This window comes from Oryx dammah, unplaced genomic scaffold, assembly GCF_014754425.2.
Source record: "Oryx dammah isolate SB20612 unplaced genomic scaffold, SCBI_Odam_1.1 HiC_scaffold_29, whole genome shotgun sequence".
In the NCBI taxonomy this organism is placed as follows: domain Eukaryota; kingdom Metazoa; phylum Chordata; class Mammalia; order Artiodactyla; family Bovidae; genus Oryx; species Oryx dammah.
In genome coordinates, this window is record NW_024070213.1 from 9,060,663 (window position 1) to 9,088,629 (window position 27,967).

A 27,967-nucleotide genomic window follows, 5' to 3' on the forward strand; every position below is an offset into this window, starting at 1 on the left:
AGGTTGGTCATAACTTTCCTTCTAAGGAGTAAGCGTCTTTTAATTTCATGGCTGCAATCACCATCTGCAGTGATTTTGGAGCCCCCCAAAATAAAGTCTGACACTGTTTCCACTGTTTCCCCATCTATTTCCCATGAAGTAATGGGACCAGATGCCATGATCTTTGTTTTCTGAATGTTGAGCTTTAAGCCAACTTTTTCACTCTCCTCTTTTACTTTCATCAAGAGGCTTTCTAATTCCTCTTCACTTTCTGCCATAAGGGTGGTGTCATCTGCATATCTGAGGTGATTGATATTTCTCCTGGCAATCTTGATTCCAGCTTGTGTTTCTTCCAGCCCAGCGTTTCTCATGATGTACTCTGCATATACATTAAATAAGCAGGGTAACAATATACAGCCTTGACGGACTCCTTTTCCTATTTGGAACCAGTCTGTTGTTCCATGTCCAGTTCTAACTGTTGCTTCCTGACCTGCATGCAGGTTTCTCAAGAGGCAGGTCAAAGGTGGTTTGGTATTCCCATCTCTTTCAGAATTTTCCACAGTTTATTGTGATCCACACAGTCAAAGGCTTTGGCATAATCAATAAAGCAGAAATAGATGTTTTTCTGGAACTCTCTTGCGTTTTCAATGATCCAGTGGATGCTGGCAATTTGATCTCTGGTTCCTCTGCCTTTTCTAAAACCAGCTTGAACATCTGGAAGTTCATAGTTCACGTATTGCTCACATCTTTATCAGTTCAGTTCAGTCACTCAGTCATGTCCGACTCTTTGCGACCCCATGGACTGCAGCATGCCAAGCCTCCCTGTCCATCACCAACTCCCGGAGTTTACCCATATCTTTATGGAGCCCACCAAAGCCAGTGGGGAGGAGACTCACCCAGAGACCCCTGCATCTCGGGCCTGCAGCTCTTGGCCCACCTCCCAGCCGCTCATCCTTCCAGACCCAAATGACCCACTCTGGCCCATCAGGACAACAGGGTGGCCAGAGCAGATGGCCCTGCCCTGCCTCAGTGTCCATGTCTGTGGAACAGAGATTAGGCTCACAGCGACGAGAAGCAAGGCCGGTCAGGCCGGGGCTGAGCATCTTCTGCCTCTATGAGAGCGGTAACTCATTTCTAGGCCCAGCACAGTAGGAGATGCCCCCAGCCCCATCTCTCAGGAGGCGGGGCAGGGCACTGCAATTAGGGCAGCAGCTGCCCGGGATCCAGAATCCAGAGGCACTGTTCTCAAATCCTGCCCCCATGCCTTCGCACTCCTGTGTGATCCTGGGCAGGTCACTTAATATCCCTGAACCTCAGAGTCCCCCATCTGCCATGTGGGACCACCCTAGCCTCTCACCCCAGGAGGATTAAACAGGATAACACCTAAAGAGAGAGACCAGTCCGCCGAGCCTCCAGGCTGGGGTCAATGCCTGCTCTCCACATGCCCTCCGTGTGCCTGGATGGCCTGGCAGGGATGCTGGTAGGCCAGTTGGCACTTCCCTCCAAAAGGCCCCTCTTCCTCTTCCTCCTCACTGGTCTCCCTCTTGCCTATATCTTTTTCCATCTTGAACTTTTTTTTTTTTTTTGGCCATCTCTGGGCAAGTGGGATCTTAGTTTCCCAGCCAGGGATTGAACCCATGCCCCCCTGCAGTGAAAATGTAGAGTCCTAACCACTGGACTGCCAGGGAAGTCCCTCTCTTGAAATTCTCGATTTTTGAACAAAGGGCCCTACATTTTCCTTTGGCATTGAGCCCCACCAGTTCTGTCACTGCAAAGGCCCCATTGGGCCACATCCCCCTGCTCTGAACCCTCATCACACTCAGAATAAAATCCCAACTCCTTTCTCTACCCACAGGCCCTGGCCATCTGGTCCCTGCATCTTTGCTGACCTCGTGTCCCTCGTCCACGTGACTCCAGCCACAGTCCCTGCCTCCCGTCCCTTCCACACCCCAGGCTCACCTGTCTCAGAGTCCTCACCCTGGCTGTTCCCTCCACCCGGAATGCCCTTCCCTCGGATCTCCACATGCCGGCTGCTGCTCAGAGGGGCCTTCCTGACCAACCAGCTAAAGCAGTGGTCCCCTCTGCGTCATGGGCTCCACACTCCACTGCGGAAGCGATCCGTCTCCTTGTTTATGTGTTAGTGGTCTGTCTCCCCCACCCACACCCTGCTCACTTGGAATGTCACCAGCAGGAGAGCAGGGTCACCATGGGCCACAGTCGCCAGTCCCTGCTGCCCCCCACTCCCTAAGGAAAAGCCCACCCCGGAGCAGAAGCTCCACAAACAGCTGCTGAGTGAGCACGAAACCCGGATGGGAAGTGATGCTAGACTCCACGCCTAGCAGGATGCTCTCCGCTGCGCTGAGAAAGCCCCCTGCCCCCTCCCCGCTGAGATCAGCGCCATCCTTCCCAGGCAGGCAGCCCCGGCAGTGCCAGCCCCTCCCGCTCAGGCTCGCCCATCCTCCAGGGACAATGTACAAAGGGCCACTTCAGCTCCATCTCCAGCCCAGAAGGCCTGAGAGTGGGGGAAGAGAGGGGAGGGGAGTGGAGGGGAGGGGAGGGGAGGGGAGGGTCCGCCCCACCCCTTCTCTGTCCTCACGGTGCTTTCTCTTGCTCAGGCTGGGTGGGTGAGAGAGTCAAGCTGCAGCTGGAGGAACTTTGTCCCAGGCGTTGCACCCTGGGAGGTCGGGGGGGAGAGTGCCTGTGCTGGGGGGGCGGGGGGGCGAGAGGGTGCCCATGCCCAGGGTGGTAGGGGTGCCCAGGCACAGGACAGAGGCAGAGGTTGGTCCCCGTGTTCCTAGGCAGTGGGAGTGGAAGGCCTCCCACAGGCACCTCCCCACGTGTACGGGGGGCAGGGTGCACGTGTGCACGCGGGAGGCCCGAGCACCGGCTGGGCTGAGGGACACAGACGGGCAGGCTCCACAGGATACCTGACGGGCCGCAGGGAAGGCAGGCACCTGGGCTTTACAGTCAGTTCCCATCATGCCTGCCTGCCACCCTCGGCCGCAAGACAGGGTGCAAAGAACTCGCTCCAACGGTTGTTCTAATAATCTGAGCCGATGACCCGTGACCTGAGCCTGGCACCCAGGACAGGGGGCAACTGAGGCCGTTACCAACTTGCCTCCTTCTGCGCCCTGCCAGTGATGTGAGCTGCCACCCGGGAGCCCATGCCAGGACCCCAGAAGCCACCCTAAAGCCTCCCTCTCGCTGACCCTCCACGCCCGTCACCAAGGCGGGTCTATTCCGTGTGCCCTGAAACCTCTCAAGCCCCACCCTTCGCCCTGTGCCCCGTTCCCCGCTGGCTGTGCCACTGCCAGTGCTCACCTGGACAACAGCTGTGGCCTTCCTAAGGGGGGCCCCAGCCAGGTGCCCCGGAGCCAGGCAGGAGCCACACCTGACGCTGCCCCTTCCAGCCTGGCCCTCAGGATAAAGTCCAGATCTCTCAGGAGGCTCCAAGTTTCTGTGTAATCTTACACTCCCTGGCCCCACGCCGAGCTAGGGAGGGTTCAGCTGAGCTGGACTTGACTTCCTCCAGGCCTCTCTAACCCTGGCCTGTGGACAGAGCCGGGCCGTCTCAACCCTGGCCTGCCCACCCCCCCAATACCCCGGGGTCCCCAGCTTCAGCCCAGCACCTGACAGAGAGGCTTGGAGAATGAATGAATGAAAGCCCCCCCCCCCAAATCCACATACTACTTTTCAGTTAGTGCCGCTGGGCTCTCAGGCCTGGCCGGGGGCTTGGAAAGGTGGCTGCAAGTCCTAGCTCTGTCTGCCATGTGACCTCGGGCTCAGGAAGCCCCAGTGAAGGGGCTCATCTGCATGCATCCTAAGGGTCCTTTCCAATGGGCTGGTAGTAAAGGGAGACACAGGGCACAACTCCATCCTCAGGGAGCTGTGAGCAAAGTGATGCCTGATGGCCACGAGGAGGGACAGGAAGGTGGAAAGGGAAGCAACCGCTTCGAGCAGGTTAGGATCCTCCCCACCATGGCTCACCCCTGTGTGTTCAGTGCCCAGATCCAGGCCTGGCACACAGTAGGTGCTCAAGCAGCTGCTGCTGAGGGAGGAAACGGGCTTGAGCCTGGCTCTGCCACCCCAAGCTCTGCGACCCCAAGCAAAACTCCCACTCTCTCCAGGCTTGTCCGCCGCGTGAAAGGGAGGCTGGTAACGCCTCCTGCAGGCTCCCAGGAGGGTTTGGGGGCTGCACCTGGCCCAAAGGCGGCGGCTCCTGCCACCTGGGAACCAGAGCAGCATAATTAACCTCCCACTGGGTGCAGTCCTGAGCAGGTACACAGCTGGTTGGCTCTGCAGCTCTGGGCAGAGGTGAGCCTCCTCAAGGCTGAACAATGAGCCTTTTCTCTTTTCCCTCCTTGATTCTCCTCTGTCCAACCTGGCCTGCGAGGAGCTACAGCATCCCTGGGTCAGGACCTGACTGTCCCCACCAGGCGCTCTCCATAAGCCCTCACCACTGGAGGGGATATCACACAGGGCTGCTGGCGCTGGGCCCCTGCTCCTTAATTTCACGGGTGCTACGAATCTGGTCTCGCTGGTAATGACTTAGTCCTTCCCGCCCACTGGATCCACAGAGCATTCTGGAACAGGCCGGCCGGTGCTCAGATTTCCCACTGATCAGAGGGCAGGAGACAGAGGATGAAATAGTAGCAACAGGACCATCAGCACAGGTGAGAAGGGGCCAGGTGGCTGGGGTCCAGGCCTCGGCAGTTCGGCTAACTTCCCGGGAGACCCTGGGCACCAACAGCAGCGTCCCCTTTCCAGGCGGTGCGCTTTGTCCTAGCTCATCTGCTCAAGCCCACTTCACAGACGGGGAAACCGAGGCTTAGAGAGGGGACGTGCCTCATCCAAGGAGGCCGTGGGAAGGGACTGGCTCAGCGGAGACCACGCACATGCCCACTGCTGCTCCCCAGGGCAAGGGCCGCCCCATCCTCTCTGGACCTCAGTTTCCCACTGACCCCTGGGGGTGCAGACATGACCTTCCAGCTTGACCCGCATCAGCATTCCACGTTCCAACACGCCGCGTGCTAGGTTTGCCGCTTCATGTTTCCTCTCCAAGTACCATCTTCTAGTTTCCCTGGTCTGAATTTGGCAGGGGGAGGTTTCTACTTTCTGGGTGCTGTGTTCTGGGTTCTAGTTCCAAGGATCACCTCTCATAGAAAGTTCTATAGCTGGAGGGACTGCCCGGGTGGTACAGTGGATAAAGAACCCACCTGGCAACACAGGGGACATGGGTTCGATCCCCGGTCCAGGAAGATTCAACAGGCTGCGGAGCAGCCAAGCCCGGGGCACAACTACTGAACCTGAGTGCTGCAACTCTGAAGCCAGCGTGCCCAGAGGCCGTGCTCCGCAGCAAGACATGCCACCGCAACAGGAAGCCCACGCGCCCCGACTAGAGAACACCCCTGCAGCAACGAAGACCCGGTGCAGCCAAAAATAAATAAATAAACTAATTTTTTTAAAAAAGAGAGAAAGTTCTGCAGCCCAGGCTCTCCAGCCAACACACTCCCTCTTCAGGGCACTGTGCCCTCCTCCTAGCACCAGCGGCGGCACTCACAGCCCAGGGCTCCATGGTCCTAGAACAGCGAAATCAGCAAGGAGGGCCCGCTCGGGCTCCCAGGGCCATGGCGGGATCACAGCGCACACCCACAGCCCCGGCAGGAGTGCCCCTCCCCACCCCTCTCCTTGTCACCCCAGGATGCCGTCCTGACCACCCCCCATGCCTGCTGGCCCCCCTTCCCCACCAGCCTGCTCTATAATGGCCCCACGAGACAGGCACTTCACAAGGGCAGGGACCTTGGGGCACTCAGCTTCTGGGTCATGGCCTGGCACCTCCTTGTGGGCACTGAATAAACGCTTGCTGAATGAGTCAGCTAGCCATGTTCGGGACTGACAGGATTACACACGGGCACAACCTAAGGGACATGCATTCGTATGATGGAGGTGCTCCTGCTGTGTGTGTGCTAGGTAACTCGCCAAAAAAAAAATGCACGAAAACACAGACATGATCACACCCTGCCCTGGCATGTAGCCCAGGCCCCGGTACAAAGAAGACACCCAGTGATCAAGTGCTAAGTGGATGAACGAGTGCTCTATACCAAGGACAGAGGGGGCTGTGGTGGAGACAGAGATCAAGTCCCCACTCAGAATCGGGGCTCAGCTGTCATTAGGAAGCCCGTGACCACAGGAGAGAACTCGACTATGACTCAGGACTGCCGGAAATGCGCTCAGAGACAGGGTCAGTCAGGAAGACAGCCAATCCACTGGGCACAGGGGTAGGGGGCGGGCAGTGATGTCAACAGCCCTAGGGGCGCCTCTGGTTGGAAGGGGCAGAGGTGGCTTCCTCAGTGAATGGCAACACCTGGGTGGGGTAGGCTGGCTTTCCAGATGAAGAGTCCAGCACAGTAATGGCCCCAAGGCAGGAATGTGGGGTGCGCAGGGGAAGAGGTGCAGAGGCCGGACTGGGGCCACAGGAAGGAGGTCGGAGGTGTGGACAGAATTCTCGGGGCGCGGCATCCCAGTACCCCCTGGCCTGGACTCTCACTGACCCAGTTTCCAGGGATGAGAGAGAAGGAAGCTGTGTGCCCTGGTGCACCTGTGCCGGGGGATGTCCCTGGGGCTGGGCAACTCCCACCCTGAGACCCCAAAGCCAGCCTCCCTGGAGGCTACTCACGAGCAGGGACCCCAGAATCCAACAAATGGGGAGCTGGCTGTTCTCACAGCCCCTTTTCTTCTCTCTTAGAACCTAACTTCATCTTCCTGGTTCTAAAGGTTTCTCATACATTCTGGGGAATCTGGACATCACAGCGAAAGAGCCAGGATGATACCACTCATCAACCTGCCACCCCTGGGCTAACACTGTAGCCTAAGTTCTTGTAGACTTTTTTCCTGAGCACCTTTTTGCTGGAATGAACTATTGGCATGGATTTCCTGCCAGTTTGGGGCAACACGCAGTTTTCCTAAGGAGCATTGTCTCCAAGCCAGAGGACCAGAGGGCAGGCCTGAGCCCTGGGGACTCTGCTCTCCTGGCCTCCTTCTCATCTACCCCCTGACCAGGACCCCACTGAGAAACACTCCAGCGTGGGAAAGGAATGGGGGTGGGGCGCAAACCCACAGTCCTGGGCGTTCCTCCTACAGACCACAAAGCTCTGGGTCAGTGCCAAGCGTCCCGGGACTCAACGTCCCCTCTGTGAAATGGGTGGCCTCAGTCTGGCCCCCTCTCTAGGCTGAGGTGACTGTCACCTGGCTGGACTGCGCTTCACAGTTGTTTCCAGGAGCCGTGCCAGGAGGCCCCTTGACCCTTCCTGTAACCCCCTCCCTTTGCCACTTGGACACAACGAACAGCAGAGCAAGCCCCGTGGCTGGCCCTGGTGACCTCCACCCCAGCCGCCCAGCCAGTCCGCTCTGTTCCACTCCACTGGCATCCTCCCCTCCAACCAGGCCCTCAACAGACCTCCCTGCGCAAGACTCCCGTCCCAGGAAGACAGACAGGAATGGGGGGTAGTACGAACGCCGCATGGCTTCCTGGAAGAGTCTTACAGGACGGATGAGTCAGGAGAGGAGAGGAAGGGCACTTGAAGACAGAGGGACAGCACCAGGACAGGCCACAGGGGGAGCCGGCCCCAGCACTGCTCATCTGGGTCGGGGGGAGAGCTGGTGCAGCGCCCAAGATGCTGAAACGAAATCACGCCGGAAAGCACCAGCATCTCCTTCCCATTCACGCCATAAACATGAGCTGTGACACTCACAGTCCCGGGTGATGGGAAGGCACCTTCTCCACCATTCACCTAAACCGGCTCATCGGCCTTGTTTCCGGAAGTGGCCCTCACCCTCCATTCTCAAAATCACCATTCAGCAAACACTGAAATACTTCTCAAGTGCCTGCTCGTGTGAGGCATGGTGCCAGCCCCCCAGAGAGTGCCCGTGTGCCCAGCTCAGGAACCAGTGCCCCACTTAATGGGCAGCTTCCTCCCGGTCCTGCTTCCCCAGTCACCTCGATTCACCCACACCGCGTGCCAGGCCCCCAGTAAAAGAGGAGGGAGGCCACAAGGGGCTTGTCCAAAGTGGTAAGCAAGCTCTGGGGGCGTCCACAGAGCCTGGGATCTGTTCCCTGGAGGAGGTGGCGGCAGCAGGTGCTGAGATAAAAGCAATGGGCTTGGGAAGGGAGGGATGGGAGGGGTGGGACAGTGTGGTTGTTGCAGAGCTGGGGGGTGGGAGCAGAGAGAACACAGGAAGCAGCTGAGTCACAGAGGCTGAAGGGGTCTCGTAAGGCAGCATGGAAATTGTGGGGCCAAGCAGTGGTTCCTGGAGTCCACAGGCCTCAGAATCTCCAGGGGATTCAAAACTAGATTTCCAACCCTCCCTCCCAGGATGGGATTCTGACTCGGTGGGGCGGGGAGGGGAGCCCAGAAAATCCGTACTAACCCTCTGGTGCCCAGGCAAGGCTGAGCAGGCCTTTCTGAGGCAGGGTCCCAGGCCTATGAGAAGGAAGCAGGCAGCCCCAGGGCCCTCTGGAGGGCGGGATGGGGGGAGGTGGCAGTCCAAGGCATATGAGCCGCAGACAGCAGTCATCTCTGGGTGATGGAAGGGTCTGGACAAGCAGCTCCATCCTACAGGCTGGGGACCTACAGGCTGGATATAATGGATCCCAGCCCTGCCACTTCCCGGCCTTGGGGCCCCAGCCCCTTCGCATTGCCAAATGGGATAATAATAGTACCTACCTCGTGGGAAGTTAGGAGGTGTCTCTGAGATAATGCAGACAAAGTGCTTTGGCCCAGCGCCCAGCACATAGTAAGTGCTCGATAAATAGCTGCAAATTATTATGACTGCAAAGTTCTCCATCGCGGGTCTCTGGCATCCAGACTCTCAGAGATGGCCTCTGGCCACCCTCCCTCACTCACACCTCAGACCGCCTGGCCTGCTCCTTCTGGGAAATTCCTGGCCTGCCTAGAGGGGTAGCCAGAGGCCGGGCCCTCAGGAGACCCAAGCATCAGCACAGACTCCTACCTTCTGTCCTGGCCTTCACCCCGCACCCCACCCCACCCCACCCCCAGGATTCCCACTTCAGTGGGAACCAAAGTCTTAGCCAAATAAGCTCTAAACTCATAAGACAACAGAGTAATTAGGTGTGTGAATGATTCCTATTGTTCCGATTTTATTTTTATAGAAAAGATGAAAAGAAGTGAGCCAACAGGAGAATTTCAGCAATGCAAGGAAAAGTATTCCCTGTTAACTTTCTGGATTATAAGCAAGGTCTTGGGCCCCTTGTCAGCCTATTCTAGACCATGTGAGGGTGGTCCACTACCCTTCCACACCCCCAGGCCTGCTTCTAGCCCTTGGGAAGTTCTCACCCCTTCCTGAAGCCTCTTTCCCCTTCTGGGAAATGGAGACAAGCAAGGTCCCTGTGACCATTCTGCTGCAAGTTAGGCTGCCCACTGGAGCTTCAGTGTCCTTGATCAGGGAGGGAGGAGGAGAAGGAACAGGTGGAAGGAAGAGCAGGGATGTTCCCCTGGCTGAGAATCACTCATTCATTCCTTCATTCGTGCTCCTGTAGGTCCACGGGGCTAAACACACAATAACAAACACGCTGGCATCACACGGAGGCTTCTGGTGAGAGCCAGAGTGCCAGGGGACAGAAGGTGGAACACACATTCAGGTGGTGAGAACAGCATAAGCAAAGGGATAGAATCTGAGGTCTGGGGCCTGTGTGGACCACATCTCAGAGCTCTGTTAGGCTAAAGCATGGGGTCCAGCCGGACCATTCTACGCTAAGGCCCAAGCCAAGGTCAAGGGGAGCCCCTGGGAGGAGAAGGGGTTAGAGAGGAGAGAGGCGGGCTCAGAGGTGTGGAGGGAAGGAGACAGCCGCCACTCCCTCTCCCCTCCTCCCTGTGGATGCTTACTCAGAGTAGTCTCTCGCCCCACCCTCCGCCTATCCAGCGCCCTCCAACATGCCCTCCGCAGCTCCAGCATCAGGTGGCTGCTCCCCAAGTCTATCTGACCGACAGCTCCCGGGGACTTTCCTCCTTGTTCTACTATTATTTATTAAGCACCTACTGAATGCCTGGGTGCTGTACCGGCTCCCATTGTGAGACTGTTAAAACGGTTGGCAGCTTGAAATCAGTCCTGCTGGGAAGATTTACACCACAGAAACTGGCCACCACTGCTCATCGGCGAACCAGCAGACCACTGCCCGCCCTGCCCAAGAAATGGGTACAGAGAGGCAGGACCCAGCCCATGGGGACTCACAGACAGAGGGGAAGACAACAAGAAAGTGGACCACACATCGACTGTGGCAGGCTGGGCGAATAGGGAGACTCATTCTGGAAGGGGGGCAGCGAACGCCCACTGGAAACTGAACAGAGCTCTTCAAAGAGCAATACTGTGCGTCTCCCCCACTTTAGAGACAAGGAAACCGAGGCACAGGGAGACAGAGTCACTAGCCTACTGTCATGCAATAAGAAGTGACAGGATCAGAATCTGAACCTGGGCCACTGGATCTGAAATTCTTGCTCTTTCTGCGCTTAACTGCCTCATGGCACAATTATTGAGGCTGCTCCCTACCTGCCAGCAGCCAGCACAGAGCTAGGCAGACTATGGGTATCTGTGCCCACATGCCCGAGGGTATCTGCTGCCCAACTCAATTTGAATCTCTGGCGGGCAAGGCCTGTATCCTCTCCACCAGGCTGCCCGGCAAAGCGCCCCTCACAGGAGGACATCATGCTGTTGGCCAGAATATCTGAAGAAACTTCTGGAAGGGAGCCCTAGTCCCATGTGGTAGACTAGAGAGCTGGCTGGGAAGGGGTGTCCTGCGCTGTGCGGCAGCATAGGGAACAAAAATTGGCCTTGGGGAGCAGAGCAGAGTCCCCTGCTCGACACGGCCGGGGGCCAGAAGATGGTGGGTGTCTACACAGGCAAGAGGAGGCTGTCCATGCAGACCGACCTGCCCGGGTCCCTCTTCACTGTACTTTTGTCTCCTCCGAGAAGGAGGACAGGGACACTCAGCTCCCCCAAGCCTCAGCTTCCTCCTGGTCACAACCAGCCCTCACAGGATCCTCACCATCAAGTAGACACGGCCTGCCAGCCGGTATCAGCGTCCCTGTTACACAGGTCAAAACACCCATGGAGCCGCCGGCCGTTTCCTCGGTGCTTCTCAGGTGCTGGGGGTACCTGTACACGTAGATGCAGCATGTCATGCAGTCCTTGCCACAACTTAGGGAAGCGATCTCCCCATTTGTCAGACATGGAAACTGAGGTTCAGAAGGCTGTCCGGCCGAGGTGGTCCGGCTATCTCAGTGAAAGTGATCAGCGATGTGGGTCAAGCAGGCCTGACCACATCAAGGGCACTCGGCAGACCCGCAGCAGGGGGGCAGCCGGGCCAGCCGGTGCCACCCCAGCCGGTCTCCTTGCTGTCCTCATGCCAGCTCCCTGGGGTGGCCCACCACCTCGCCTCCACCTGGCCTTCCTTTCCTCCAGCTTTAGCTCCCCTCTCTTCAGTGGCTTCTCCTGTCAGCCCCCAGCAGGGCTTTGGCTGTCCCCCACCTCCAGCTCTCGCATACACTCAGCACATCTTGGAGCCTTGCCTTACCCATCCCTCCGCCCAGAATACCCTTCCCACTTTCTCTCCCAAGCAAACCCTTCTAGCTTCCTTTTATGTCTTCCAGCAAGTTCCCTCTCCTCCGGGGTCAGCAGGGGCGGGGGGCGATGCTGGGAGCCCCTTTTTCAAACTTTCCCAGGACCCTGTGTCTATCTCTTCAGCTGGCAGAAATATTGATAACCCTGCAGAATGGTCAGCTCCTCCCGGTGGGGCATTGGGGGAAGTGGGGTGGGGTGGGGGGAGGAACTTGTCTTGTTCTTCCTTCCATCCCCAGGCTTGGCCCATTGCCTGGATTTTTAGTAACTGCCCGGGAGGTGACACAAGTCTTCCCCATCGAGGCAGATATGGGCTGGTGGCCCAGGAGTGGAGTGCTATGTGGACCCAGAGAGAGCCGGGTTGGGGGACCAGAGAGACAGCTCACTGGGGCAGTGGTCCTGCCCACTTCTAGGAAGTCTCCTGGTGCCTAGAGAGTCACCCGACCTCAGGTCACTAGGGCTAGCTGAGACCCATCTCTGCCCCTCAGGCGCTCCAGCTCAGGCACAGACCCCTCTCCCCGATACAACCCAGGTGCAGTCCCCTCCCCACCCCCGGTTCCAGAACTCACTATTTGCAGATATTTATAGCACCCTCCCCCAGCCAGGTTCCCTCCCCCGCCCTGGGCAGTGCGGTGGAAAGAGCGGGAGCCCCCCAACCAGAGAGGGTTGGGGTTCTTTCTCCACCTCCCTCGGTCTGATCCCGGCCTCCGCATCCGCCCAGGACCCCGACAGCGCCAGGGCCTCGGCCGCGGCCCGCGCCGCAGCCCGGGGTCGGGGGGTAGGGGAAGGCGGGAGCCGAGGCCTCCCACCCCCAGCCTCGCGGCGCGCGGGAGGTTTGTCGGGGGCGCGGTGCACAAAGCCTAGCTCAAACCCCGTGCCTCGGGGACGCCCCCTGCCCAGGCCGGGGGTCGGGGAAGTGGGGGGGGGGGTCGAGGGAATTAGGCTTTGCCCTCCCGGGCCACAGAAAGCTCAGCTGAGCAGCCAGGTTGGGGGAGGGGGTGCCAGAGCTGAGTAGCCGCCCCAGCATCCGCCCCCCATCTCGGCCCCCACCCAGACCCCCAAGCCTAGTGCTCCCGCCCCCGCCCCCAAAGGTCACGCTCGGGGAGGGGGGCCGTAGGAGTTGTGACGGGGGAGGGGGGCGCAGCGAGTGCGGAGGAGGCGCAGGGCCGGGAGTGCCGGGATGCGGGGGGCTGCGACGCGGGCCCCCAGGACGCCAGGGTCAACTCACCCATCGCCCGCCGGGTCTCAGCAGCGGCGGCAGCAGCAGCGGCGGCGGCGGCTCCGCGGCCCCCGGGGCCCCCGGCGGGGAGATGCTGGCGTTCGCCGCAACCTCTCGCCCCATCCCGGGCTCCGGCGGCGGCGGCTGCGGCGGGCGCCCGGCATCGCAAGCAGCGCGGCCCCGGCCCGGCCCCGATCCCCGCCCCGCCGCCCCCGCCCCCACCTCGAACCCGTCCCACGGACCCGGCGCGGCCGCCTGTCTGCACCCGGGGGCCGCGGCGGGGACCCGGCGAGCGGACCCGGGCGGGGGAGGGCCCCACGGGAGGCAGGCGGGGGGTGCGGAGGCGAGGCCCGAGCGCGGCGCGCAGAGGGGCAGCTCCCGCCGGGCTCGGGCGGCTCCGGCCCCCGCCCCGCCCCCACCGGCGCCCCCTTCCCTCCGCCGCCAGCCGGGCTCCGCTCGCCGCGCGGGGCCGGGGACGCCTAGGACCGCAGTCTCAGGCCGCCGCTGCTCTGCGCCTCCCGCGTGTGCGATCAAATGTGTGTGTGTATGTGTATGTGTGTGTGTGTGTGTGTGCGCGCGCGCGCGCGCGCTCGCGCGCGTGCCCGGGAGCGCGCGATCCTGCCTGTGACCGTGCGTGCGCCGACCCACGGCCCGGTGCGTCCTGTGCGGGTGTGTGTGTGTGTGTGTATATGAGATGAGAGGCGGAGCGGGTCAGAGTGTGTGCGTGTCTGGCATGTGCGTGCATCTGCGTGTCTGATTCTGTTGCGCGTGGATGCATGTGTCTGTTTTGCCGTATGTATGGGTCTGGGTGACCTGCGGCGGTGTACCCGAGTCTGTTCCTGTGTGTACACGGGCGTGGATCCCAGCCGCTGTGCCTGCATGTACCTGGATAGTGTTTGTGTGCACACATCTGTGACTATGCAGAGAGGCCTCTGGGTCTTGTGTTGTGTGCGCGCCTGGTCCTGGGTGGCCGCGATGACGTGTACACGCTGCTGTGACCGTGTGCAAAGGGCCTGGTATTGTGGTGTGTGTATCGCTGCGGGCCTGTGACCGCTTCTACACGTCTGTGTGTTTGTGAAGATCGCCGATGTGCACTAACCTGTGGGTCTCGGGCCTTGGCCCGCCTGTACCCTTCTGACCCTCCATCCAGGCATGTGACCAATGCAGTTCTGTGCTCTCTCTATTCCAGCCTGGCCCACTGACACCCGGTGCAGACCTTGGCTCCCCACCCCCACCCCGTCCCCCTCGGCGGGCACTCAAAGCCCAACGGTCCTGCCCACCTCCTGCGTCTCCTCTTCTGCTGCACAACCAGCAGCGGTTCTCCAAGCGCCCACCATTTCACACCTTGTCTCCTCATGCTTTTGCACTGGGCTCGAGGCGGCCTCCGCGTCCTTCCCGCCATTTCAGGGCCGTGGGCTTCCGGCTTCCGCTCATGTGAGCCCCTTTAGCAATCACTTCCGCCTATGTGTGTAAGCGGGTCCGGGTATGCGTGTAAGCGGGTCCGGGTATGCAGCAGCCTCGCTGTGGACCAGCGGCGAAGGCACCGGGAGGGCAGTGAGCTGCCTCTCGGCTAGGCGCCCACAAGGTTCTCAAGAGCAGCCTCTGGAGCCTTTGGAGAGGGCCTTTGGAGCCGTCTCCGCTGTTCTTCCTGGTTCAGGTTCTCCTCGCCCACCTTTGTCTGTTCTTGCTAAGCAGCCAGTCAATCTTCTCCAACATTTACTTGAGCAGGACACTCTCCTCCTTGAACACCTGATGGCTCCCACTTGCTTTCAGCTTAAGCTCAGTTCTTGGGCAGAAAAGGAGGCCTTCATGACCTAGACCCTCTGCTATTTATCTCTGGCAAGGGTGATATAGTAAATATTTTAGGCTTTGTTGCTCATAGGGTCTCTGTCTCAACTACTCTACTCTGCCATTGTGGCATAAAATCAACCATAGATATTGTATACAGGAATGAGTATGACTGTGTTCTAAGAAAACTTTATTTAGGGACACTCAAGGTAAACCATTATTCTTTTGATTTTTTACTCCAACCACTTGGAAATGTAAAAACCATTCCTAGCTGGCACTACTCTTAAAAAAAAAAAAAAAAGAAACTTTAGTCAGTCAGTCTTGTCCAACTCTTATGACCCCGTGGACTGTAACCGGGCTCCTCTGTTCTTCAGATTTCCCAGGCAAGAGTAGTGGAGTGGGTCACCATGCCCTCTTCCAGGGGATCTTCCTGACCCAGAGATCAAACACGAGTCTCCTGCACTGCAGGCGGATTCTTTACCTGCTGAGCCATCAGGGAAGCCGTACTATGCCTTATGTATCATCTCCACAACTCACCTGCTTTAGTTACTCTGTCACTAGCCCTTCCCCCAGATCCCAACTATTCTACCCTGAAAATATGTCTTGAGACTTCTCTGTTGGTTCATGGCTAATACTCTGTATTCCAAATGCAGGGAACCGAGGTTCGATTCCAGGTCAGGGAACTAGATTCCACATTTCACAAATGAGTTCTCATGCTGCAACTGAAGATCCCACACGCTGCGACTAAGACCAGGCTCAGTCAAATAAAGTGCATTGCAACAAGTGACAACTAAGTAATGTTAAAAATATATATATATATCAGCCTCCGCTTCTCCCCCTACTTGCCTTGCTAGCAGACACTCCGCCCTTGTTGTTCAACCCCTACAGAATCCTCACTACTGTTCACACACACTCACCTCCACCTTGCTGTAGCCATCACTTCACCTCTGCCTGGGGATTCCTGCCATCTGGAAAGGACCCTCTCAGAGACACTTTTCTTTGCCTGGCCGTGTTCCGCAGGAGAATCTTCTCCCACGACCTCCTGCAACACTGTGGACATCCCTTGGCCCAAAAGAGAAGCTCTGTTGCAGGTTTGGCTCCCCTAGCGAACTTGTCCAAAAACCTGGATGCTGGCCCAGCACCAAGCTGGGCACAAAATATCACATCCCTCACTTTTCACAGCTCCCAGCAAAGGGGAGGAGGTGAAGTGACGTGCCCCGGGCTCAAGTTCAGGTTTATGGGGCTTTCTCAGTTTTCACTCTCTTTGCCAGGACGCTCCTGGTGGGTGGTCCGTAGCCTTCACGTGTCACCTAATGTGTGCTCTTTCTGCCCCTGACAAGCGCTGGCGCCCCGCAGGACCACAAGCCCCACAATTCCAAATCAAGGCCTGAGCCACAAATATGCCTTTTGTCCTTTGAAATCATTTGATTGATTTGGGTGGGTAGAGAATAATTTCACACAGTGCAAATCTGAAAATTACTGAAGGGTGGCCAGTGGAAAGGAAGCTTCCTAGTCCCAGCCCAGGCCTCCCAGATCCCCTCTATGTAAGGATTTTACCCTTGTGACACTTTTTTTTTTTTTGATGCAGCTCATTTGATGTGAAGCCATTTTGCTGTGACCTAAAAACTAATTCATCACACTTGTAGCTTGACTCCTTTTTTTTTTAACGATGTGCAAAATAGATGTGGTCGTCTATCACTGAGCCCCCAGGCCCTCCCTGTGGGGCTGAGTGAGAGATAAGCGTGTGGGCAGGTCACTGCATGTTGGTAACTGGGTTCAGGAACCAGAGACATCTGGCTTCAGTCTGAGTTTTTGTGTCAGTGACTTAAACCTCAGTTTCCTCATCTGTAAAATGGGAATAAGGAAGTTTCCTTCATAAGGCCACTCAAAGGGGCTTCCCTGATGTCTCAGTGGTAAAGAATCTGCCTGCCAATGCAGGAGACACAGGTTCAATCCCTGGTGCAGGAAGATCCCCACATGCCATGGAGCAGCTAAGCCCATGCACCACAACTACTGCACCTGTGCTCTAGAGCCTGGGAGCCAAACCACAAAAGCGTGATCCGAAACAAGACATGCCACCACAGTGAGAAGCTGCACAACCCAGAGTAGCCCCAGCTTGCCACAATTAGCGAAAGCCCACATGCAGCAACGAAGATCAAGCACAACCAAAAATAAATAAAAAATAGTTTTTAAAAAAGATCACGCATGCTGCAATGAATATCAAAGATCCCACACGCTGCAGCTAAGACCTAGTGCAGCCAAATAAATAAATAAAAGAGACCTGGGCTCTAGTCAGCTTCTCTACCTGTTATGCTCACGTCACTGCACTAAGCCTCCATTTCCTCATCCAGAAAATGGGAATGATCGCTGCCCAGTCATCACATTGATACCAGTGGAACCGGGACAATTCCATCCTCTCCCTCCACTTGCTTACTTCCTCTCCTGTCTCCACACCATCCAAGGAGGTGTGGGAGAGGCCGAGGCTTGGTAAGTGCTCCTCCCTCCCCACCCTTCCCATGGGGCCAGGCCACCTGACCACGAGGCTGTGGGAGCCTGGAGCTGAGAGAGGTCCGGGTACAAGATTATCTACCCCAAGACAGGTGTCGCCTTACAGATCTGCTGTCCCCTTTCACCTGGGGCCTGTCTGGCTCTGGGAACAATTGCTAGGTCTGTTATCCCTTTTGGCAGCTGCTGCCTGACCGGTGGGAGCCATATTCCCCGCCTCCTTCACTTGGCCCTAGGTCTCCAGGTGAGAAGTCCCCTGAGCCGTGATGAGGCCCGAACACCTGCCTTGCCAAGGCTCCTCAGGGGCCAGGAGCCTTGTGATGCCATAGGCAGTGTGAGCTGGCTCAAAGCTATGGCTTAGGGAATTCCCTGGCTGTCCGGTGGTTGGGACTGAGCCTGCAAGCCTCACAGTGGTGCAGCCAAAGAAAAAAGAAGCTTCAGCTTATTCATCTGTGTAATGGGCATGAAGTGGCCGCCTGAGAGCCTGTGGGTTGGCAGCAGCAGCAGGATGTTAGTCCCCTTCCTTCCTCATCATCTGCCACATGAAGTCACCGGACTGGCTCTCCTACCCTCCCCTACATGCACCCCATTCATTCATTCAGTCATTACTGAGCCCGTCTCCCAAGCACACAGCGAGCAGCTCTCTGAAATGCTTGCAGTTTCTCCAGCCTTCCTTGTCTCTGCGCCTTGACATATAATAGTCCTGCCTAGAGAGCTTTTCTGAAAAAACTCCTACTCATCCTTCAAGACCCAACCCACGTAACCCCTAACCCTGAAAGCCACTCTGGTTCCCAGAGGCCTTGCTCATGTCTGATTTGGAGAGTTTCCACCTCAAGGCCTCTGGTGCTACCAGACTCTGCCTACAATGCCCTCTCCAGCCTCATCTCTAAGTATTTATTCCACCCATCCAGTCCTCCAGGGTGAGGTTACAAATGCCTCCTCTCTGTGGAATCTCTGACTTCCCCTTCCTGAAGTTCACCTTCATGGCCCACTACTGGTGTCCAGGGCCCTCTTAGGCCCCTCAGCACTTCCTGTCTGATAGTCTGACCTCCATGACTGGCCTCCTGGTGAGCTCTTAGGGTATAAAAATGAGATGGGTCACCCTGCTCAGTACAGGGGGACAGAGAGCCCCACGGCAGGGAGTCTAGTCTTGTCTGGGCCAAATGCTGCTAGTCAGACCCTCTTTGCCTGGGTGACTTTGGATAAGTCCCCTTTCTCTCTGAAAACCTCAGTTTCCATACTTGTCAAGCAGAGGGGATAGATTAGATAGGAGTCCATTACCTGGGAGGTCAGGGGGTCCAGGAATCTCCTAAAATTTCCTGTGGCATGGTATGTGTTTGTGAGTGTGCACATATGTGGGTAAACATGGGTGTGAGTATACCCGCATGTGGATGTGATTTTGTGCTTGTGCGTGTGAATGTGTATGAGCACATGTGGCTTGTGGACGTGTGCATGCACACCTGTGTGCTTTTGTGGAAGCGGGCCCATGGGTGTTACTGAGTCCTCAAAGGATTGGGGACCAGCTGAGGGGCTCCTGGGCTCCCCTGGCCCTTCAGAGGCCCCTCCCCCACATGCTCCTCCCACAGCAGAGGGTCCTGTGGGCTCCCCAGTTGCCTCTCACCCCTCCATGGCTCTCACCTGCATTCCTTTTTGTTTTAAATAGCCGTTGTTGCTTTATTTATTTTTGGCTGCTCCTAGATCCCCGACCAGGGATCGACCCTGTGCACCCCCAAAGTGAAAGTGCAGCGTCTAAACCACAAGACCACCAAGGAAGTCCTTCACCGGCATGCTTGCCATAGCTTTGCCCCTGGTGTGTCTGCTCCACCCTATAGAGCAGTCAGTGTGTTTCTAGAAAGCAACAAGGCAGATCCACTGCTCAAATCCTGCTGTGGCTCCCATCTCACCCAGCATGAGGCCAGAGTCCTTCAGGAGCCACAAGGGCCCGCCTGCTGCCCCCCACTCCAACCCCCTCCATGCTCCTTGAGCTCATCTACCTCCTTGGGGTGGGCTGTTCTCTCCTCCAGAGTTCTCTCCTCCGGATGCTCTTCCCCAGATACCACACGGCTCCTCCTCCCAGTCTCAGTGCAAACTTGGGGCTCCCCAAGCACCCTGTTTAGGTGCAGGCTTCCTGATCACTCTGCCTTCTCTTCTTTTTTCTTAGAACTTTTCACCTTCACCATACTAGGTAATTTCCTGTGTCCTGTCCTTTTGCTTGTCTCCCCCACTAGACATAACCCTTAGCAGCGCAGTGATATTTGTCCTGACCCCGCTATGGGTTCTTCAGTACCCACAAGCCTGGCACACTGCAGCGGCTTGGTAATCTCTGTTCATAGGAAGGAAGCCTCCCTCCCGCCCCCACCGTGTGTGTTTGAGGGTCACCCCTGAAATTTCCCAGGTGGCACCATTGGTAAAGAACCTGCCTGCAAAGCAGGAGACACAGAGACATGGGTTTGATCCCTGGGTGGGGAAGATCCCCTGGGGAGAAAATGACAACCCACTCCAGTATTCTTGCCTGGAAAATCCCATGGACAGAGAAACCTGGCGGGCTACAGTCCACGGGGTCAGAAAAGAGTAGGACATGACTGAGCATGCCTGCATGCGTCATCTGCAAGTGTATTTTGTGTGGGGCTTGAAGACTGCTGGGAGCCTAGAGAGAGAAGTGCCACCCTTCCAGGTAAGGGAAGACCTCTGGACTGGAAGAATCCCCCCACTGGGGCCAAGGCTGCTGTGTGGTTGTAAACCAACATGACCCAGCAGCCCAGTCACGTCTTGTGCCATGAACTGCACACTTAGCTGGACCCTGGCAACCTCTCCTAGAAACTCGGGAGCCCGTTCCCTCTCCACCATGTTTGCCTTCCCTGGAGACCCCCAAGCCTTGCACACTGGATCCCCCATCGAGGAAACTGATTGACAGAGCGCCCCCAACAGCTGAGAGCAGAGCCAGGACGCAAGCCCAGAGGCAGGGCTCCAGTGACCAGGGGCTGGGTCCCTCCCCGAGTCCTCTCATCCTCACAGCTGACCCCATCCAGAGAGGAAGGCGAGCACGTGGGGCAGGGTGAGGGCAGGGTTATATCTGTTCACAGATGGAGCACCTACTGTACTTCAGGCCCTGGGCTAGAGCAGTCAGATTCATCCCTGCCCCCAGGAGAAGCTGGGCCAGTGGGGTGCCAAGGACAAGACCGAAACACAACAGGAGACAGCCGCAGGCCCCCGGGGGCTGGGAAGGTAGAGGCAGCATCTCAGCGAGGCCTCGAAGGCTGGGGCAGATTTGGAGATGGGCATCCAATGCAAGGCTGGACAGGGAAGGGACTAGTTAGAGCCAGTAGGCGTGCAGGGGACAAGAAGAAATGAGTCAACCCAAGGGTCTCCACAAGCTCCAAAGACACCAGCGATGCTGAACACTGCGCTAAGTCACCGGCTGAGCTAGGGACACCCGCTGTGGCAGATGGCAGCCCAGGAGGGTGGCCTGCTGGAGGGAGGCCCCGGGCTGGGTCCCCGAGGGCATGGCTCTGGGTCACATCAGTGGTCCTACCAGCAGAGAGGGGTACACAACCACACCTGTGTGCTTATGCCTGGCACCTGCTTGGAGCAGGTCATGCCCACCAGGAGACTTCCCGTTCAGGGCCACTTACACATACACACTCAGCCTTGGACACAGAGACCCACGGACACACCCCTTGTACACTCACAGAGGACACACACCCTGCAATCCTCAAAACCCTACTGGGTGCTCCCCACAAACTCACATAACAGCATGCCTTCCATTCTCAGCCGGGAGGCCAGGACTGGGCTGGCCCCACCCGGAGGCCCCTCCGGCCTGTGGCCGCTGCTCCCATCCGCGCCCCCCACACCTACCCTTGAAGTAGGGTGCCTCGAAACTCCAGAAACAGATGTGGGGCCACCAGCCCACGTTGCTGACTCACGGCCTGTCCACCGCCGGCAGCTTCCGCTCCTGGGCCATCAGCGAGGTTCCAGCCTCACAGCTGCTGGGCCACCACCTGGCCCACACCCCCTCGGTCACCTCTCCCCAACCCGGAAGGCAACCTCAGGATGTCCAGACTGGTTTCCCTGTCTGAGCCTCTACGCCCTAGGCCCACAGGTGGTCCTTGAGGGGTCTCAGAGGTCCTTTGGGTCAGCAAGGTTTCTGGTCCTTTTGATGACCAAAAATGTAAATAATGTGGGTGCTGTGGGGAGCCCGGGCTGTCCAGCTGGAGCCGGGCTGCTGGGTGGGAGTGGAAGAAGAGGAAAATTCACCCAGAAATATGTCTGTGGGTTGGCCACAGAAAAGGCCCCGGGCGGGGCTGGCACTCCACCTGGGGACCTGAGCCAGCACCAAGGGTTCAGCTGCTAACCTTGAGCCCATGTGCACCGGGAGGCTGCCAGGGCTGCCTAGATGTGGCTCGACTGAGCCTCCCCCTCAAAATCGTCTCCTCTGACCCCTGTCCCACGTGGCTCTGCTTACACGCCTCCTGTGATGTGCTGCCCCTGTCTCCCTTGACAGCTCTTTTCGGTGGGACAGCTTCAGCTACTGGAAATCCTAGATCCCACTGCCTGGAGTTGGTCCAAGCAAGTCAGCTTCTTCGCTGGCACCACCATCCTCCAGAAACTGGTTGGTGTCTCTGCACCGCTTCTCCCAGGATCTTTAGTGGCTCCTCCAGTGCAGAGTTGTCAGAACTTTCCATCCCGGCCTTTCTCCCACTTGCCCTGCCTTTCCCCAGACACGACCTGACTAGTACAGCCCGAGGGCCTCTCCCTCCCCTGACAGGCCAACCCTGAGCTCTGTGTGGCCTGTTTTTGCGGTCAGGTTTCTGGCCTCTCTTATACACTTCCTGCTAGCTGCTACCTGCAGTTCAGTTTCCTCTTTTGTAAAATAGGAATAAGACTCGTATCTTCTGCATAGGGTTGTTGTAAGGATGGAATGAGTTTATACATGTCAAAATGCTTAGAAAACGTAGCTAGTGCCATTATTACTGTTTGTAGACGGTTCCTGTCCAGAAGGGCTTCCCTGTGGCTCAGCAGCAAAGAATCCACCTGCAAAGCAGGAGCCGCAAGAGTTGCGGTTTCGATCCCTGAGTGGGGAAGATCACCTGGAGGAGAGCACAGCAAGCCACTGCTGTATTCTTGCCTGGAGAATCCCACGGACAGAGCAGCCTGGTGGGCTAGTCTATAGGGTCTCCAAGAGTCAGACATGACTGAAGCGACTTAGCATGCATGTGGTCCAGAAACTGCAGCCACCCTCCTCAGTGACTTCTCCTCCTCTTCTGAAGGTTTAGGGTCATGGAATCTTCTAGATGGGAGGGCCTTTAAAGGCTACTGAGTCCCAGTCTAACCCCATTACACCAGTGAGGAGACAGAAAGAGGACCCGAAGAGGCTCTGTTTCTGACATCTTCTCTGGAGGGCAGAGCACCCACCCTCAGCCTGGGACCAGAGCCTTCAGTGAGTCCAGATTTTCAAGGACCTGATGGCCTCACCCCTCTTGGAAGATGCTAGCAGCCTGGGCAGGGTGTGGAGAGAGCCAGGGTGGGAGCCTGGAGCCAGGGTTCTAGAACACCCACCCCGCCTTGACTCACCTGCCCAGTGAGGGGCTTGGCCTTGGGAATTCCTAAAGGGAGCATGGCATCTCCTGGGTCACAAGTTGATTTTCAAGCTTGCCCCTACAAAGCAGAAGAGGTAACTGAGGCCAGGGAGGGGTGATGGCAGAATGAGGGGTGTGGCAGGGCAGGGTGAGGTCCTGCTGAGCAGGGACCCTTCTGCCCCAGGGTTTGACTGTGCAGTGGCTTTAAGCCTGCCAGGGCCCCCCATGCTGGCCCCTCTCATGCCCTTTGCCCTGGTCTAAGGTGGCCTGGCAGAGCGGGGTCAGGAAAGGTCAGAGCCAGAGGACTGAACCCAGGGCTTGGCATCCATGGGTGAGGATGCTGGCAGGACAGGCTCCCCTGGTGCCTGCCCAAAGGGCCGGCATCACTGCCCCACCCCACACATTCCTCACTTAGGAGCTGCTGGACAATCTCTGCCAGCATCTTACCCAGCCCTGCCCGGCGCCCAGTGGGGCTGCCAGCATTCCCTGAGCTTGGACGATTGCAAAGAGGAATCAGAAACCTTTGTGCCTTGCTGGTGGGAATGTAAAATGTTGCAGCTGCCGTGGAAAACAGCACAACAGCTCCTCAAAAAATTACACAGAGAATTACCCTATGACCGAGCAATTTTTCCTCTGGGTACATACCCCAAAGCGCGGAAAGCAGGGACTTGGACAGATCATTGTGCATCCGTGTTCACAGCCTCTTTAATCACAATAGCCAAATGTAGAAGCAATTCAGGTGTTCATTGAGGAATAAATGGATAAGCAAAAACATGGTGAAAGTATGTCGGGGAATATTATTCAGCCTTGAAAAAGAAGGAAATTCTTAGAGAATTCTTTGGTGGTCCAGTGGTTAGGACTCCACTTTCACTGCTGAGGGCCCAAGTTCCATCTCTGGTTGGGGAACTAAGATTCCAAAGCCATGAGGTGTGGCCCAAAAATGAAAAAAAGCTCTGACAGATTCTACAATATGAGTGAAACTTGAAGGCATTTTAAGTGAAATGTTGCTGTTGTTCAGTCGCTCAGGCGTGTCCGACTCTTTGTGACCCCATGGACAGCAGCACGCCAGGCTTCCCTATCCTTCACCATTTCCCGAAGTTTGCCCAAACTCATGTCCATTGAGTCATTTAAGTGAAATGAGCCAGTCCCAAAAGGACAAACAGCATATGATTGCAGTTCTTTGAGGAGCCAAATTCATAGACACAGGATGGCAGTTGCCAGGAAATGGGCAGTTACTGTTTAATGGGTAGTTTCAGTTTGGGAAGAAGAAAAAAGTCCTGGAGATGGATGGTGGTGATGGTTGTACAACAATGCCACTGAATTATGCAATTTAAAATAGTGAATATGGACTTCTCTGGTGGGCCAGTGGTTAAGAATCTGCCTGCCAATGCAGCGGACAAGGGTTCTATGTCTGGTCCGGGAAGACGTCACGTGCCACAGGGCAGCTAAGCCCATGCACCACAACTACTGAGATCTAGACCATGCGCTGCAGTGGAAGGCACGGCAACCACGAGCCAGAGCACAGCACCTAGAGAGCAGCCCCCTCTGCGTAACTAGAGAAAGTCTGCTCAGCAACAGAGACCCAGCACAGCCAAAAATAAATAATTTTTGAAAATGGTTAAAATGGTAAGTTTTGTTATGTATCAGTTCAGTTCACTCAGTCGTGTCCAACTCTTTGCAACCCCATGGACTGCAGCACGCCAGGCCTCCCTGTCTCTCACCAACTCCTGGAGTTTACCCAAACTCATGTCCATTGAGTCGGTGATGCCATTCAACCATCTCAGCCTCTGTCCTTCCCTTCTCCTCCCGCCTTCAATCTTTCCCAGTATCAGGGTCTTTTCCAGTGAGTCAGTTCTTTGCATCAGGTGGCCCAAGTATTGGAGTTTCAGCTTCAACATCAGTCCTTCCAATGAACACTCAGGACTGATTTCCTTTAGGATGGACTGGTTGGATCTCCTTGCAAGGGTCTCTTAAGAGCCTTATCCAACAACATAGTTCAAAAGCATCAATTCTTCAGTGCTCAGCTTTCTTTATAGTCCAACTCTCACATCCATACATGACTACTGAAAAAACCATAGCCTTGACTTGCTATGTATATTTTTCCATAATAAAAAAACAGAAGGGATTAGGAGATGGGGAGCAGACACTGCAGGAGTGATGAAGCGTAGACTCCAGAATGATGACTGTGTGACCCCAGGCTAGTTACTTGACCTCTCTGGGCTTTCATCTCCTTATCTGTAAAGTGAGACTAATAACAGAATGCCCTGCCCTCAGCCCACATAGAGTCATTGGGAGGGTTAAATGAGCTGCTTGATGTAAAGTGCTGAGAACAAGGCCTGGTTATGTTTTGTCCTCTCTTCTCCCCATTTTTCAGATAAGGAAACTGAGGCACAGAGAGGTAACTTTCCCAAGATTCTAGAGCTAATGAGCATCAGAGCCGGGACTGAATCCACGGCCGCTGTGTGCTTCCTGAGGTCCTCGGGGGGCTGGTGGTTGGGGAAGCGTTTGCACAGTCACTGTCTGGGGACAGCACTTCCTCAGAACCTGTGAGGCTGGGGTGGGGCTGAGGTGGAGCTCCTGGAAGAAAGTTTCTCAGAATCAGGGAGGCCCAGGGGGAGGGTGGGGTGGGTGGCAGATGGCAGGTAGGGCCACAGCATTGCTCCCTGCCAGCAAGGACACCCCCAGCAGGGCCGAGGCAGGGTGCAGAGTGTTGTCACCCACAGGACGAGCAGGCCTGGCTTCATTCCCCACTGGGGCTCATCCGCCTCACTCCTCAGGGGCAGGGCCACCGGGGTGCAGTGGGGGAAAGACCCAGAAGCCTGGAGAGAGAGGGCTCAGAGGTCTTTGGTCCCCTCGGACCTGGCCAGAGCCGGCCTGTCCTTCTTGTCTCCCTCTGCTGAGCCTCCAGCTTCCTGGCTCTCCCCTGTTTGCATACTCATGGGTCTCCATCCTGTCTTCCACCCTCTTCCACACAGGAACCTGTCAGCTGGCAGCAGTCGCCTTCAGGCCAAGTCCTTTGGATGGAAGCAAGTCCGCCAAGACGGCTGCCAGCAATTGCTCCCAATCCTGTAACTCGGCTGTGAGACCTACCCTCTCCTCTTCCTTGGAATTTGGGTGGCCTGTGTACTACTTACTGTGACTAATGGGATAAAATTCCAGGCCTAGGCCTCCAGAGGCCCTGAAGCACCCATTTTCTCAGCTTGGGAGCCGGAAGCCATGTAAGGAAATTGGATTCCCTTCCTAGAGAGAGGCTACTCTGCTCTGAGAAGCCCTAAAGTCAAGACAGAGGAGAGAGGCCCCTCCTCCCCTCTCCCGACCCTTCTGCTGGAGCACCAGACACGTGAGGGAGGCTGGCCAGGCTGCCCCAGCAGAGCCAAGTGGTCCATACCTGGACATGCCAAACTGCAGAGTAGTGAGCAGATCCACGCTGGTGGTTGCTTTGAGACACGTAGGTTTGGAGCGTGTTTGTTATGCAACAGTAGACAGCTGATACACTTCTAGTCATCAGTCTTAAGGCCCCAAAATCTCAAGATCTCAGCAACATGTCAATCCCACTGGGTTCAAGCCCTGCTTCCACTGGTGGCCTGAGCCAGTTAACAACACCTCTCTGGGTCTCAGTTCCTCCCCAGCCAGGATAACAGTATCACCGTGTGGCCTAGAGTGAGGAGGCAGAGTGAGGCTGGCCCAGAGGTTGTATTGGAGAAACATGAGCTGTGGAGTCTCGTCTACTCCTGCTTCCCAGGGTGGAGGTGGGGCTCCCTGGGCTAGCAGCCCTGCCACGCAGGACGATGGTCCCTCCCCATCTCTTTCTGGCAGCAGTGTGGCGGGCACTGCTGCTTCCACCCAACCTGCTGAGGGGTCTGGAGTGGAGGATATAGAGGGTCATTTTCCTCCTCCATCTCAGGAAGTCACCAGACTTCTGGAGTTTGGGTCTTTTTAAAAAATGTTTATTTGTATTTATTTGGCTGCACCAGGTCTTAACTATACCAGGTGGGATCTTTGATCTTCCTTGCGACACACAGCATCTTTACTTGGGGCGTGTGAGGTCTAGTTCCCCAACCAGGAATTGAACCCAGGGCCCCCTGCATTGGGAACATGGAGTCCTAGCCGCTGGACCACCAGGGAAGTCTCCAGGGTCTTTTGAATTAAAAAGGTCTCCAGGACTGAATCAGGCAGACTCTCTCAAGCTGGCTGAAGTCTCCAGGGACCTGGAGACACCAGGACGCTCTCCAAGGCTATGGCTTCAGGGACCAACTAGGCACCACGTCTGCATAGGAACGCCATTGCTTGGGAGCATCCAACCATCCTGTGAGGCGTACGATGGAGCCCCAGGTGAGAGAAGGAGAGGGTGAGGCCGAAAGGCAAGGTGACTCCCTGACTCCACCCAGACCTGTGGCTCCCCGCCTGTCCTCCGTCCCCACTCCCAAGTCCTTTCCTGTCTGGGAAAAATGGAGATGAGCCACTGGTCCCTGCCCAGGCTCCTCAGGGTCAGCAGAAGGCCGTCCGCCGCCACCCCTCTGCTCATCCCACCAGACCCCTGCAGCCCAGGGTCCCTTGGGTGAGGCCAGGTATGGAGGGCTGAGTGGAAAGGGCCCTGGGTGGGGGACTTTGAGTCCACAGGATACACAGCAAAAGGGCAGTGCCCAGCCCACGTGCTCCCCTAGTGCCAGGCGTTCCTCCCCTGGCCCAACAGCTCTTTCCAGGCTCTCCTGTCTGAGAAACTGCCAGAAACAGGGTGCTCAGCCCGCCCTGGTGGGACTGTCGGACCACATTTCTGCACAGGAGGGGTTTGTATAGGGGGAATCTTGAGAAAGAGATGCGTCTTTGTCTACTTGGGGCTGAGGGTGCCAAGGCCACCGTGGGGCCATCTGTCCGTATGTACCTGTCCCCCATTTGGGGGAGCCACACCGACCCTCATGCCCAGCTTTACCCTCCCCATCCCCCACCGCTCCTTCCTATGGGCCGGGACAGGTGCACGGCTCACCCGCCTCGGTCTCGCCATGTCCCCACACTCCCGCCATTTTATCTGTGGGTCATCCCTGTGCAGGAAGGAGCCTGGGCGGGTGTGGGAGCACCAAAGCAGACCTCGTTATTCATCCTGGGCAGGGGTGCGGAGGGTGTGCAAAGCAGCCAGGTCCTGGGGCCGGTGCTTAGAGGGCTGCCCCGTGCTCCCTTCAAGACCAGCCCCCAGAGAGAAAGCAGAGGCCCAGAGACGGGAGAGTGACCTGCCCACATCACACAGCGGAAAAGAGACGGAGCCAGGCCTGGA

The 27,967-nt window shown here is 56.9% G+C and overlaps 1 protein-coding gene across 1 annotated transcript in view; it reads right to left on the reverse strand.

The window, feature by feature from the left end:
* Nucleotides 1–12,896, reverse strand: part of MGAT3 (beta-1,4-mannosyl-glycoprotein 4-beta-N-acetylglucosaminyltransferase) — a 30,533-nt gene extending 17,637 nt beyond the window's left edge. Inside the window, exon 1 of the mRNA XM_040233265.1 lies at nt 12,839–12,896. The gene's annotated coding sequence lies outside the window, so the exon portion shown is untranslated. The remainder of the gene's footprint in view (nt 1–12,838) is intronic.
* Between the last annotated feature and the right edge of the window lie 15,071 nt (nt 12,897–27,967).